The following is a 12,332-nucleotide window of genomic DNA, read 5'->3' as shown; positions in this document are numbered from 1 at the left end:
AGGGGAAGAAGGTGGGAAGACCTGGGGCTTCCACAGAGCGAGGACCGGGTTATCATCTTTGCTTCTGCCGGCGGAGCAGAAGGAGGCAGGGCAGAAGGGCCTGGAGGGCCCCGCGGGGGCTCGAGGCTGCCTTCCTGTAGCCACACTAGTGCAGTTACCATCAGGGAAAATTCAAGGGCCCCGCGAGGGCTCACGGCTGCCCTCGTGTGGCCACACTGGCGCAGCGCTACCATCAGGGGAAATTCAAGCGGCGGAGGAGCCTTGCAGACTTGGAGGGGAAGAGGGTGAGCGGCAGAACAGTAAAAGCCCCAGAAAAAAGCAGCAGTCCTCCTGGGAGGCAGCGGTCCTCAAAGGTTTTAGTCTCGGGACCCCTTTACATTTATAAAAATTACTGAGGACCCTAAAGACCTTTTGTTATATGCGTTACTTCTATCCTATTTAGAAATCACAGTTGAGAAATGTTTAAAAATGATGTATTTGTTTCTTTTAAAATAACAAAACTAAACATTTCATGCAAGCATAAACAGCACAGTCTTATGAAAATAGCTATATTTTTGCAAAACAATAACAATGCATGAAGAGCTTTTTTTTTTTTTAATTTTGGCCATCCTCTTTAATAAACAGAATAGCTTAATAAAGAAGACCGCTGGATTCTCTTAACTGCTTCTTACCTGCTTCTGTATTCAATGCCTTGCAATATCATATACCGTGCAGCTTCTGAGAAACTCCAGTGTACACTTGTGATGGAGAATGCAAAGATAGCACAGGTAGTATTTTTATGAAATAGTTTTGACCTGACAGCCCCCAGGACCACGCTTTGAGAACCACTGCTATAGAGTTTAAGCTAAGAACTAACCCTGACTCAGGACCCTCCTCCCTCAGCTCATCTGCTCCGTGGGCAGTGCTGAGCCCAAGAGAGAAGGACCGAGGCAGGGAGGCTGCTGGGAGGTCAATGCCCACCTGTAACCAGGTGAAGGAAAGACTAAGTTCCCACCTCCTTTCCACCCTGACTCATTCATGTTCAGGCCTAGTGGCATCCGGGTGGGCTTTGCTCCAAGGGGAGAGTTCAGTAACAGTAAAACCTTTCTAATTTTTATAAACAGCTGGACTTTAGAAGTGAGACAGAAAAATTGTGTAAGAATGTAAGCTGAGTCAGTGCTTACCCATCAGGGATAAGATTTTCTTTTCTTTTCTTTTTTTTTTTTTTTTTGAGACAGAGCCTCAAGCTGTCCCCCTGGGTAGAGTGTCATGGCATCAGGCTCACAGCAACCTCCAACTCCTGGGCTCAAGCGAGTCTCCTGCCTCAGCCTCCCAAGTAGCTGGGACCACAGGCACCCGCCACAACGCCTGGCCATTTTTTGGTTGCAGCCATCATTGTTGTTTGGCGGGCCGGGCTGGGGATTCTAACCCGCCACTTTAGGTGTATGTGGCTGGCACCTTAGCCACTTGAGCCACAGGCGCCGAGCCAGGGATAAGATTTTCAAAACTCTCTCCAGGTTATGGGCCAGAAGAGGGTGAAAAAGGACATGAACAGAATGAGGTGCTGGCACTGATCTCCAGGAAGGGTCCATGGCTCCACAGTCGCCCTACTCTGCCTTACCAGCTTCCCTTTAAAGGGATGGTAGAATCCCTGACAAGAGAAGGACATGCCCCCTCCTGCCTGGCCCCAGTGGACATAGGTTCTCAGAGGCCCTTGTCCTACCATGACATAGGTGCTGAAGAACAGACAAGACTGCACGGAGGCCCAGGTAGTGGACTCAAGATTTCTCCAAGTTTCCTATGGTCCCAGAAAGCTGCAGCCCCTAGAATGCCTCTTAAATGGGCACAGAAGCCAGAAGGGAGAGAGAAGAAACTGGGAGAGTCCCATAGTCGGGACAAGGGGCTGTGGTATGGGTTCTAAGGCTAGTGATCATTTCAGTCATAACTAAAGCAGACTAACAATGAATATTCCAGAAAGGAAATTAAGAAAAAAATTTATTTACAATAGCTTCAGAAATAAAATTTTTAGGAATAAATTTAACCAAGGACATAAAAGACTTATACACTGATAACTATAAAACTGCTAAAAGAAATTAAAGAAGGTACAAATAACTGGAAAGATGTCCTGTGTTCACATATTGAATGACTTAAACTGTCCCTACTCAAGGTAATCCATAAATTCAATACAATCTCTATCAAAATCCCAATAATATTTTTTGAAGAAGCAGAAAAAAAAAAACTGTCCTAAAATTCATATGGAATCTCAAGGGACTCCAAATAGCCAAAATATTTTTTCTTTTTTTTGAGACAGAGCCTCAAGCTATCCCCCTGGGTAGAGCGCTGTGGCATCACAGCTCACAGCAACCTCCAACTCCTGGGCTCAAGAGGGTCTCTTGCCTCTGGCCTTTTTTTTTGGTTGCAGCCATCATTGTTGTTTTGGTGGGCCCGGGCTGGATTCGAACCTGCCACCTTAGGTATATGTGGCTGGCACCTTAGCCACTTGAGCCATAGGCACAGAGCCAATAGCCAAAATATTTGTGAAAAAATACCGAAGTTGGAGGTCTCACACTTCCCAATTTCAAAATGTTTTACAAAGATGGGCAGCACCTGTGGCTCCATGAGTAGGACACCGGCCCCATATAGCGAGAAGGGCGGGTTCAAACCCGGCCCCAGCCAAACTGGAACAAAAAAATAGCCAGGCATTGTGACAGACACCTGTAGTCCTGGCTTCTTGGGAGGCTGAGGCAAGAGAATCACTTAAGCCCAAGAGTTTGGGGTTCCTGTGAGCTGTGACGCCACAGCACTCTACTGAGGGCAACAAAGTAAGACTCTGTCTCAAAAAAAAAAAAAGGTTTTACAAAGCTATAATAATCAAAATAGTGTGTTATTGCCATAAAGGCAGACATTATAGGTAAATGAAAGAGCATAGAGACCCCAGAAATAAAGCTTGCATATACGATCAAATGATCTTCAACAAGGGTGCCAAGACCACTCAGTGAGGGAAAGATCAGTTTTTTCAACAAATGGTGCTGGGAAAATGAAATATCCACCTGCTAAAGAATGAAGTAGGGCTCTAAATTTATGCCATATACAAAAATAACTCAAAATGGATCAAAGATCTAAACCAGTGGTTCTCAACCTGTGGGTCGTGACCCCTTTGTAACAATGAAAATACATCCTGCATATCAGATATTTACATTACAATTCACAACAGTAGCAAAATTACAGTTGTGAAGTAGCAACAAAAATAATTTCATGGTTAGGGGTCACCACAACATGCGGAACTGTATTAAAGGGTCATGGTATTAGAAGGCATTAGGAAGGTTGAGAACCACTGATCTAAAGAAAAGACCCAAAACTGGAAGAGTCCTAAAAAAAATGGGAGAAAAGCTTCATGACACTGGAGTTGGCAATGATTTCTTGGGTATAACATCAAAAATACAGGCAACAAAGACATAAGCAGACAAGAGTTCATCAAATTTAAAAACCATGTATCACAATGGTACATTTCAAAAAGTATATTAAGAAATGAGTATAATTGTGACAGATGTGTTACTTAGTTCAATGTAAACATTTCACATTGTATATTAAAGCAGTACCCTGAACCCTATAAATGCATCAATGTACAAAGTTATGATTTAATAAAAAATAATTTAAAAAAAACAAAAAATCGTGCATCAAAGAAAATAATCTTAGTGAAAAAGTAACTTATAGAATGGGAGAAAATATTTTCAAATCATACATCTGATAAGGGGTTAATATCCAGAATATATAAAGAACTTCTATAACTCAAAAATAACAATAAAATAACCCAGTTAAAAAATAAACAAATGGGCTCAGCTCCTATAGCTCAACTGGCTAAGGCGCCAGCCACGTACACCTAAGGTGGCGAGTTCGAATCCCCAGCCCGGACCGCCAAACAACAATGACGGCTGCAAGCAAAAAATAGCCCGGCTTTGTGGCGGGCGCCTGTGGTCCCAGCTACTTGGGAGGCAGAGGCAGGAGACTCGCTTGAGCCCAGGAGTTGGAGGTTGCTGTGAGCTGTAATGCCACGGCACTCTACCCAGGGGGACAGCTTGAGGCTGTCTCCCTTCTGCTTTTCTCAAAAAAAAAGAAAAAAGAAATAAACAAATGAGGAGGTGCCTGTGGCTCAAAGGAGTAGGGTGCCAGCCCCATGTGCTGGAGGTGGCGGGTTCAAACTTGCATGATTCCTCACTGTGCTTGTGTCCCCTACACTCCACCCCAAGCATGCAATGGGGTTCACTCCCTTTATATGCATTATTCACTTTTCCTCCATGAAAATCCCTTGAACCTGCTAATAAGGGAGGTGGATTTGAGGTAGTCAGTGCCTCCCCCTCCCAGTTGACTCGTCCTCTGAAATAAATCCTTTCTCCCTTGATAATTCTCATTTCCTCAGTAATTGCCTTTCTGTGTGGCAAGCAACATGAATTCCCACTTGTGGGTTTGTTAACAGAAGTGCCAGTCCAGGACCACATGTGCCTCCTCTACCCTATCCCCTATGTCCTAATATTACACAGGCCAGGTGCTCAGGGAGAAGAAAGAAGGGGACAATTCATAAAAACTGAGTTTACCAGGAATTAATTAAGATTATGTTGTCTATCAATAGGCAAAATGGAGCTTAAGTTACAGAAAATTAAGGGCATTATTGCAGCAAACACTCTTCAACTCTTTATCTAGAGCCTTCCCTGTTCCTATCCTATACTTCCACACCAACTGAAACTCAGACTTCAAGACAGCATCTGCTCCTACCCCATGAGACTCAGGGTTAAGTTTTGATTGGCCTAAGCCTCCCACCCCACTTGTGTGTCCATTGCCAGTGATTGGTTTAGGCATGGGAGCATGACACAATTAGGCCCAATGAGATTCAGAGGAAAATCTGCCCAGGGGCTTCTAGGAATGGTTTTCATTGGTGTTTAAAAATGACACAGTGGCTTACGCCTGTAATCCCAGCACTCTGGGAAGCCAAGGCAGGTGGACACTTGAGCTCACTCCAGCAAGAGTGAGACGCCATCTCTAGAAAAATAGCCAAGCACTGTAGTCCCGGTGCCTGTAGTCCCACCTACTTGAGAGGCTGAGGCAAGAGAATCACTTGAGCTACAAAGTGAGATTCTGTCTCAATAAAAAAAATAATAATAAGGCTCGGTGCCTGTGGCTCAAGTGGCTAAGGCACCAGCCACATACACCTAAGGTGGCGGGTTCGAATCCAGCCCAGACCCACCAAAAACAACAATGATGGATGCAACAAAAAATAGCTGGGCATTGTGGCGGGCACCTGTGGTCCCAGCTACTTGGGAGGCTGAGGCAGAAGACTCACTTGGGCCCAGGAGTTGGAGGTTGCTGTGAGCTGTGATGCCACAGCACTCTACCCAGGGGGACAGTTTGAGGCCCTGTCTCAAAAAAATAATAATAGGCTTGGCGGCTGTGGGTCAAGCAGCTAAGGCGCCAGCCATATACACCTAAGGTGGCAGGTTCAAATCCCCAGCCCGGGCCTGCCAAACAACAATGATGGCTGCAACCAAAAAATGGCCTGGCGTTGTGGTGGGCGCCTGTGGTCCCAGCTACTTGGGAGGCTGAGGCAGGAGACTCGCTTGAGCCCAGGAGTTGGAAGTTGCTGTGAGCGTGATGCCACGGCACTCTACCCAGGGGGATAGCTTGAGGCTCCATCTCCAAAAATAAAAATAAAAATAAAAAAATAAAATAAATAATAATAATAATGATAATAAAAAAGAAAAAAAAAAGGTCTTTGCTGTCTCTCACACAAAGGGTGTTGACCTCCCAGGGCCCACAACATAAACTCTACTCTATTTCTGTTGTGTTCATTTTCTTCATTCCCTCATCACTGTGGAGCACTTAGAACACTCACAGGTTTGGGGGGTGGGGGGGGGCTGGCTCCCTGCATGTGGCGCCCAACACGGGGCTTGCTACATCAGGCATCCAATGTGGTCTCCCTTCTGCTTTGGTGAAGGAATGCCTAAGCGTGTGAATTTGCAAGAGGCTTTGGAAGACGAGAAACTCCCAAAAACATGTTTTTCAGCAGAGTGCAAATATCCTAAATTTTACCATAAACCATTTGAAAAAGAAGTCAAAGGAGAAGAGACAAGTGAAGGCAAGAATTGCTTGGAGGAAAATGCTCATGAAATTGAAATGAATGGTGATCAATCTCAGCCAATCTGAGCTGGAAGACGGCAAGGACCATGGTTAATGTTGTGATCATAATGATGGTAATTACCACCATGATTATGTTACCATCTGTGATTATGTTAACTGAAGATGCAGTTCATTCATGTAAAAGATTTATAGAACTCAAAATTAATCCCTGTAAAAAAATGGAAAATCATATTTCTGTACTACCATGGGAGATATCTGAACTAAAAGAAATAAAATCAGAGTTAGGACTTCAAGAAGCTGAATGGGAACAAAAATTCTGTAGTTTGAGATTTACACGTTACAACGAGAAGAGAAGATAAAAAATGCTGATAAGCTTTATGAAAGAATTAAAGAAGAGGTAAGAAGAAAAGAAGAACAATATAGGAAAGAAATTCAATAAAACAAGAACTTGAACTGACCCTAAAAACACAAGACGTGGAATTGAGGACTGTAAGAAATAATTTGGATGAGATTCTTTATAGTCAAGAAAAAGACAAAGATCCGTTTCATAAATACTGCATGTTACAAGAAGAAATTGCCGTGTTAAGACTGGAGAGAGGCTCAGCGCCTGTGGCTCAACCGGCTGAGGCACCAGCCACATACATCTAAGGTGGCGGGTTCGAATCCCCAGCCCGGGCCCTCCAAACAACAATGACGGCTGCAACCAAAAAAAAATGGCCAGGCGTTGTGGCGGACGCCTGTAGTCCCAGCTACTTGGGAGGCAGAGGCAGGAGACTCGCTTGAGCCCAGGAGTTGGAGGTTGCTGTGAGCTGTGATGCCATAGCACTCTACCCAGGGGGACAGCTTGAGGCTGTCTCAAAAAAAAATAATAATAATTAATTTAAAAAAAAACAGACAATCTGAAAAGGATATTGAGATCAATAAGCTAAAACATGAAATGCAGCAGAACCCAACAGAAAGACAAGTCAAGTAGAAGGTGCCGGCGATTGTAATCAGGATCCTCTCCTCTAAAGTTAAAGGTGTTGAGTAGCATTATATTATTGGCTCCTATAAAAACAGCCTTATGTTTGTAAGATAAACTGAAACAAAAAATTAAAAAATATAAAAACAACACTGGAATATTCTCTTTCTATCTCTCTCTCCTCTGCCCCCTCCCCCTCTCTCTCCCTTTGCACCTGGCTTATCATTGTTGTTTGGCAGGCCCCAGCTAGATTTGAACCTGCCAGCTCCAGTGTATGTGGCTGGTGCCCTGGATTTCTTTGTCCAAGATGAAAAATTCTAGAAATCTATGAGCATGCCAGAGAGGAAAAATGGAGAAAAGGGAAAAAATAAAAAAATTATGTTACCGAACTGCTGGGTAAACCAATCCCAGAACCCCCCACTCCATTTATTATGATATACATGGTAATAAACGGTTTAAACCAGATGGAGCATATAAGCTACAACTTAATCTCAGTTTAACCAATGTCACCCTCTTACTAAGGCCTTCAGATACTTGTAGCCAAAAACATCCTGCTTGTTCTGTATATTTTCAGACCTGGACAGCTGGTGTGAAACTATGGCCCTTCTCCATCCTGCCGCATAGCCATCTAGAGCCGGGAGGTCCTCGTCCCATCAGGAACCCCCCTCAGTCCCCACACACAGATGCCTCTGACCAGTTCTGCTTTTGCCACTGGCTTTGGCACCACATTCCTCTCGGGTCTGTCACGTGCTTCTGGAAACTAAAGATTCTTTCACTGAATCAGATTCCAGGTCCTTTGAAACCTGATTCATTTCTGTATCTCCACATTGCTTGGAATACACCAAGTGTGTAGGAAGTTCCCTCGTATGAATAGATGAATCTCCTTCGGAGTCCCAAAAGATTCTGTCTGTGGTGACCACTGAGTCCCTCTCAGCCCCTCTGCACTGTCTTTAGAGCACACACCACGGAACCTGGGACAGTCAACTGAGGTCCCACCACCAGGGTGGAGGGGCAGGCCGAGTACATCAGGTGCCCTGGGCCCCACTTTCCTAACTCACAAGGGTCCCGTATTATTCATCTGCTCCATGTTTTATCCTGGGCCACTAAATTCCCTGTAGCTGTTAGCTAATAGTTTGACCTTGTCATGGCTTTTAAAAATTGCTAAAATACCACTTGGATCACCTTTACTACTGTTCGAACCACTAGTTTAGAAATTGTTAGTGTGTTTTAAACCACTCACTTTGTAACTGTGGGAAAAAGAACTACGCAAGTGAATCGACCAGATGGTCCTGGCTATGGGTAGTAGGATATAAACCAGCTTTCTAGACACTGAAGTCCCACACACTTTATTATATTAGTCTCTTATTTTCTTTTGCTAGGAAACTGTGACCATAAGGGAATATCATATAGATATGCTTTAGGAAGATATATTTTCTTAGCCTAATGGTAAGGATTAGTGGAGGGTGACGCTGGCCAAACTGGGGAAGGTCCTGCTTCAATTTGGTCCTCTTAGCACCAGAGCCAAACAAGGACTAAGCAAAGGCAGCTTCTGGGTACTGGCAAGGACACCCCAGAGGGAAGAGGGGACACAACAAGAATCGGGCCTCCCTTACGGGGGCCAGCAGGCAACGGAGTGAACATTTGTTCAATGATACTCTAACCTGCCCCCAGACTTACATCTGCAAAGGAAAGTCACTCTAGACCAGGGGTCCTCAAAATTTTTAAACAGGGGGCCAGTTCACTGTCCCTCAGATCGCTGGAGGGCCAGACTGCGGCCCCCGGGATGAGTCAGCTGCTAAGCAGGACAGGCAGTGGTGGCAAAAACACCCGGCGCGCTGGATAAATGTCCTAGGCAGGCCGCACGTGGCCCGCGAGCTGTAGTTTGAGGACACCTGCCCTAGAACTTCCTCCAATTCATCACTCACGAATGTGAGCAACCAAGCAGGAATCATCAACCACTTGAGAGAAAGTTGTTTTTTTTTTTTTAAGGAAAAAAAGGGACTCAAACAGATAAACAGACTCTGGAGTTCTCTGGAGAAAACCGAGCTCAGACCTCAAATGGAACACTTTTTAAGGACATTTATTGGTTTCTCAGTGAGATGTGATGTTGATCTCCATCAACAATAACAGCTGGCTAGGTGCCTGTGGCTCAAGCAGCTAAGGCGCCAGCCACATACACCTAAGGTGGCTGGTTCGAATCCAGCCTGGGCCTGCCAAACAACAATAATGGCTGCAACCAAAAAATAGCCGGGCGTTGTGGCGGGTGCCTGTGGTCCCAGCTACTTGGGAGGCGGAGGCAGGAGACTCACTTGAGCCCAGGAGTTGGAGGTTGCTGTGAGCTGTAATGCCACGGCACTCTACCCAGGGGATAGCTTGAGGCTCTGTCTCAAAAAAAAAAAAAAACAAAAACAATAACAGCTATGAGAAAGGAACACGTGGAGATTAGGACTTTTGGGAAATTTTTTTGGAAAAAAGGTGAGTCAAAAACTAAAATCTTGAAAGGTCAGAAGATAAATTCTCGGATACAGAGTGATAAAAAAACCAAGGGATGGATTAGTTAGGAGAGAATGAGCAACAATTTGAAAGACCTGACATTGGTCCGGAAGGAATCCCCAAAAGAGAAAATACAGCAAGTGAGTAGAGAAAATTCCCAAGATCTGAATAAAGACACAAATATCGAGATGAGCAGGACATGAGGAATGCTGACCAGGAAGGGTGAGAGACCATCAAAGCCACACCCCCGACTTCTGCAGACCACCTGGGAACAGTCCATACTTCAGGATTGGGCTGACTTGACCGAAGCGTTTGGGGGTGAGGTTACATCACCCGGTGCGGACACGGGCCAAAGTGAGTGCCAAATTCCTCTCCAAGTATTACATAACCAGACCCCCTGCTCAATAGCAATAAACCACCAAATGGGGCTTGCAGAAAAAGAAAAAGGTATCAGGTGCACGATAATTTTATTTCCCCGAGGCAGGCTGCAAGGCGCTCAACATCTTTTCATGAAGTGAAGCACGGCAGCATTGGGGTACCAAGAAGAAACCCTCGGAGGGAATATGTAACTATACACCAGGCCCTGTTGAGGGAGGGGGATGAGAGAGCAGATCCTCATGCCCGGGTGAAGTTCACGGTTTGTGATGAGGCCGTGTCGGCGTAAACGGCGCTCCATGTCGGAGTAAACCACCACCTGTGAATCAGTGGGATTCAGGGGCTGTTCCCCCCAAGGACAAAGCTCTGGAAGACCCTGTTGCCGTTGCTTAAGAACCACCCCATGGGAATAAGAAACCCAAGCAGGAAGAAAGGGCTGCTTTGCTGTGAGAGGAAAAAGAATTCTGCTTCCAGCTAACCCACCTGGAAACACAGGTGAAAATATATCATCTGGGTACAGGAAGCGCTCCCCCCTCCTTCTTCCCCTAAGGTCAAAATCCCGATCCATTACCAAGACCGTATCTAGTCCTTTAATTTCTTGAGATGTGCCCTCCGGGGTTCACCTCTAACTTGATGCCAAGATATTTTCTTACATAAATACAGCTCCCTTTACTAAGAAGAATTCTGGGGAAACTACTTAGCATTTGGGGGGCGGTAACCCGTGGAAGAGATGCAGGGTACTGGTGGGATAGAATAGGTTGTAAGATACCCAAGTGGTCCAGGTAACACGTGAGCAGAGATGCCCAGAATAGAAATACGTATTTGGAAGTCAGTCAGGTCGGGCTTGTATTTCTGTCCCCAGCACAAGCAACAGTCTAGGTAGCTGCTCAAGGATGTCATCAAGTCCCCGGCCTCCTTGGATACACATGCTTTGCCCTCCACCCTCAGGGTCACAAAGTAGCTGCGACACGTCAAAGTATCACACCTGTGTCCCACTAAAGAGAAAAAAAGGCAGACCAGGACTTAGCGTGCCCCCCCTCCCCGCCTTAAAATCAGGAAAACAACTGCTTTTCTGGAGGACCCTCCCACAGACTTCTGCTTGTCCCTGACGGGGCAGAAGTAAGTGTTACGGTCACTACCCGCCCCCCAACATGCCTAAGGACAGCCTGAGCACATCAAGGCTCCGTGGGTTCAGATGGATGGATACTGGGAAAGGCATCGTGGACGTGAAGGCCACCAGAACGGACCCCGTCACACAGAGGAGCAAGCAGAGAGGAGGATCTGAACGGAGCCCTGAAAATCTCCTACATTAGGGGAAAGGTAGAAAAGAAGCCCTTCAATGACTCAGGAAGGAGCAGGAGGAGGGAAGAAAAGTAGGAATAAATTGTCAAATGAAAATAAAAGCGGGTTTAATAAGGAGGCTTCACAAAGGATTACTACGAGGGCAGCGCTGGGGCCCCCGCAGCCGAGGGAAGCCGTGACCTTAAGATCTGCCAGCTTTCTAAGCACCAGGCAAACAGGGTTTGAACAGAGGAATAAACAGACTAGAGCAGGTGTGAGGGAGGAGGACCGGGGCGGCAGATCGGGGAGGTTTTTACCCTGGGGGACCCTCTTCCAGGGAGGGACTGTGTGCTGGTTCCAGCTGAGAACAGGCCAAAGTTCAGGGACCTGGGGCAAGAAAAGCAGCTTAGCCTGTTTGGTTCTGATTGATGGAGTGAGAAGCAGCTCAGCCAATGAGTTTGGAGACTAAGTGGGGATTCGGAGGGTCTGTCTGTTTCTGCCCTTCTCATTAGCAAACAAGGGAGCATCGAGGAATCTTTACTAAGTGCTGGGAAAGTGATTCTTTCCAGTAAGTTTTCTAGAATACAAAGCATGGGGGAAGGAGCTTTGCTGGTTTCTGGGATCACAGGCTTAGACAAAATCCAGCATTCTGAGAATGAGAGGAGAGCCTGGGGTCAGGAAAGCCCACGGAACACGGCCGGAAAAGGAGACTGTCAATTCAATTGTCAGAATAAGTTACGGAGGAGTAGGAAAAAATAAAAGTAAAAAACCCTCAATGTTTTAACAGGAGAACATCATTAAGAAGTATTTAAAACCACTTTGGTAATTTTGAACTCACAGAAAAGTTGTAGGACTAGTATAAAGATTCCCCAAACATTAAGTTAATAATTGACTGCATTTGTTTCATCCGTGTGTGTGTGTGTGTGTGTGTGTGTGTGTGTGTGTGTGTGTTTAGTCTCTCAGATTTCAGCCCCCTCCTGGTAGGCTCTGGTGCCCTTGGAGGGTGTGTGTGGCTTGCTTCATGGCCTGGAGGTGGAGTGGGCAAAAAGAGGATAGGTGCGGGTGGTGAGGGTCTCCTGTGGAAGCTGTAGGCTCGGCTGGCAGAACTCAGGCT

Source organism: Otolemur garnettii, unplaced genomic scaffold, assembly GCF_000181295.1.
Source record: "Otolemur garnettii isolate 467f Iridium unplaced genomic scaffold, OtoGar3 scaffold00141, whole genome shotgun sequence".
Lineage (NCBI taxonomy): Eukaryota > Metazoa > Chordata > Mammalia > Primates > Galagidae > Otolemur > Otolemur garnettii.
The sequence above is the reverse complement of the archived record's forward strand: the minus strand, read 5'-3'. Positions refer to the sequence as shown.